Raw genomic sequence first — 3,637 nt, forward strand, 5'->3', positions numbered from 1 at the left:
TGATTCAGACATAAACCACCAGTTAGTTGCTATAAGTTCGATTGGAAATTTTTATTTGATTGGTCAGTTGATTTTTGCTTAAGTGATGAGAGAATAACTCCCCTTACTAGATTTCTAGGTAAAATAAAAGAGAATGGTACACATGGTCTCCATTTTTAATAAACGACAAAATAGCCTTGGAGACAAGAAGCTTTTGTATACAAAGGGCAATTATGAGATGAATTATGTGCTTGTTCAGACATTGGCTTACTTCTATTGGCTTGTGGAAAAGAAAATGTTGTCTTGGACAGCTACATGTAATAATATGAAATAGAACATTCTTTAACACCATACACAAAAATAAACTCAAATTGGATTAAAGACCTAAACATAAGACTGGATACTATAAAGGTCTTAGAGGAAAACAGGTAGAACACACTTTGGTATAAATAGCAGCAATATCTTTTCTAATCTGTCTCCCAGAATAATGGAAATAAAAATAAACAAATGAGACCTAATTAAACTCAAAAGCTTTTGCATAGCAAGGAAACCATAAACAAAAGAAAAGACAACCCACAGATGGGAGAAAATAGTTGTAAATGTTGTGACCAAGAAGGAATTAGTATCCAAAATTTACCAACAGCTTATGCAATTCAGTATCAAAAAACAATCCAATCAAAAAAATGCACAGAAGACCTAAAGAGACATTTTTTCAAAGAAGATGTACAGATGGCCAAGAATCACATGAAAAAATGCTCAACGTCGCTAGTTATTAAAGAAATGCAAATCAAAACTACAATGAGGTATTAGCTCACACTGATCAGAGGCCATCATCAAAAACTATGCAATGCTGGAGAGATTGTGGAGAAAAGGGAACTCTCCTATGCTGTTGGAGGGAAATTGATACAGACACCATGGAGAACAATAAGCTGCTGCTGCTGCTAAGTCGCTTCAGTTGTGTCCGACTCTGTGTGACCCCATAGACGGCAGCCCGCCCCATCCCTGGGATTCTCCAGGCAAGAACACTGGAGTGGGCAGCCATTTCCTTCTCCAATGGAGAACAGTATAGAGGTTCCTTAAAAAACTAAAAATAGAGCTACCATATGATCCAGCAATCTCACTCTTGGGCATATATCTGGAGAAAAATATGATTCAAAAGGATACATGCATCCCAATGCTCACTGCAGCACTGTTTACAATAGCCAAGACATGGAAGCAACCTAAATGTCCTTCAACAGATGAATGGATAAAGAAGATGTGGTACATATATACAGTGGAGTATTACTCAGTCATTATAAAGAATGAAATACTGCCATTTGCAACAACATGGAGGGACCTAGAGATTATCATACTAAGTGAAATAGGCCCAACAAAGAAAGACAAATATCATATCATATTGCTTATATGTGAAATCTGAAAACAATGATACAAATGAACTTATTTACAAAACATAGACTCGCAGACTTAGAGACAAGCTTATGATTACCAAGGGGGAATGCGAGGGTAAGGATAGATTGGGAGTTTGGGATTGACACCTACACACTGTAATATTCAAATAAAATGGCTTTCCATCAAAAAAAAAGGAAAACTGTTGCCTGAACTTTTCTATTTTTCACCTTATTCTGTCATTAGCACAGGGTTCTAACAAGGTGATGTCCATGGAGTTTTATGAAGTTCTCTTCCTTAAGTGTTTCTGATGTATTTCAAAATGTATTAAATTTCCTAACTAAACTCCATCTGTTCAAAAAATCAGTTGAAAGAACATTTTCTTCTCTACATTTGCCTAATCCTAAGTAAAGCAAACACTTTTTAATGCATTTGACATTCTAAGGAAAAATTCTGACTTCCAAATATCACATCATCCAACTTTAAAACTTGAGAAATATACATACATTCCTTTGCACATTTAAATTACATTTCAGAAAGGCACATTCTTCTTCTTAGGTACCGAGAATTTATCAATGATCACATATACTGTTCTCAAAAAAATCAAAAGCCCAAGTGTGCATTTGAGTTCCTTTACTTTAATCTTTGGATATTTAAGGTTCTGTGCATGAGTGCTCAGTCATGTCCAACTGCTTGTGACCCATGAACTGTAACCCTCCAGGCTCCTCTGTCCGTGGAATTTTTCAGGCAAGAATACTGGAGTGGGTAGCCATTCCCTCTTCCAGGGAATCTTCCTGCCCCAGGGATTGAGCCCCCATCTCTCAGGTATCCTGCCTTAGCAGGCAAAATCTTTACCACTAGCACCACTTGGGAAGCCCCATTTAAGGTTAGTTATCTATCTATGGATAACTTTTCCTCCGTTTCAACATGTTCCTTGTTCCACTTGAATTTAGTTTTAGTCACTTGACATTCAATTGTTATGAATGGGAGTCTGGTAGAGTTAGGGGGTGGGTAATACTAAAGGAGGTCAGTCCTGGGTGTTCATGGAAGGACTGATGCTGAAGCTGAAACTCCAGTACTTTGGCCACCTCATGTGAAGAGTTGATTCATTGGAAAAGACTCTGATCCTGGGAGGGATTCGGGGCAGGAGGAGAAGGGGACAACCGTGGATGAGATGGCTGGATGGCATCACCGACTTGATGGACATGAGTTTGAGTAAATTCCGGGAGTTGGTGTTGGACAGGGAGGCCTGGCGTGCTGTGATTCATGGGGTCGCAAAGAGTCGGACATGACTGAGTGACTGAACTGAACTGAACTGAATAAAAATGTTTGCCTTAAAATGGCCATAATCAACTTTCAGCAAAATTATGCCACATATGCCCTCAATCAAATTTATATATGGGCCTTTTCTTCTTTGACAGGAGTTGATAAAATGTTTGGAACCTAGTTATATAGACCTTCCTTTCCATCATAGAAGAATGGAATGCAAAAGTAGGAAGTCAAGAGACACCTGGAGTAACAGGCAAATTTGGCCTTGCAGTACAAAATGAAGCAGGACAAAGTCTAACAGAGTTTTACCAAAAGAACACTGCTGGTCATAGCAAGCACTCTCTTCCAACAACACAAGAGATGACTCTACACATAGATATCACCAGATAGTCAATACCAAAATCAGACTGATTATATTCTTTGCAGCTGAAGATGGAAAAGCTCTATACAGTCAGCAAAAACAAGACAGGGAGCTGACTATGGCTCAGATCATGAACTCCTTATTGCAAAATTCAGACTTAAATTGAAAAAAGCCAGGGAAAACTACTAGACCATTCAGGTATGACCTAAATCAAATTCCTTATGATTATACAGTGGAAGTGACAAATAGATTTAAGGAGTTAGATCTGATAAACAGAGTGCCTGAAGAACTATGAACAGACGTTTGTAACATTGTACAGGAGGCAATGATTAAAACCATCCCCAAGAAAAAGAAATGCAAAAAGACAAAATGGCTGTCTGAGGAGGCCTTACAAATAACTGAGAAAAGAAGAGAAGCAAGAGGCAAAGGAGAAAAGGAAAAATATATCAATTTGAATACAGAGTTCCAAAGAATAGCAAGGAGAGATAAGAAAGCCTTCCTAAGTGATCAATGCAAAGAAATAGAGGAAAATAATAGAATGGGAAAGACTAGAGACCTCTTCAAGAAAATTAGAGATACCAAGGGAACATTCATGCAAAGACAGGCACAATAAAGGACAGAAACGGCATGGACCTAACAGAA

This window comes from Odocoileus virginianus, chromosome 8 (assembly GCF_023699985.2).
Source record: "Odocoileus virginianus isolate 20LAN1187 ecotype Illinois chromosome 8, Ovbor_1.2, whole genome shotgun sequence".
Lineage (NCBI taxonomy): Eukaryota > Metazoa > Chordata > Mammalia > Artiodactyla > Cervidae > Odocoileus > Odocoileus virginianus.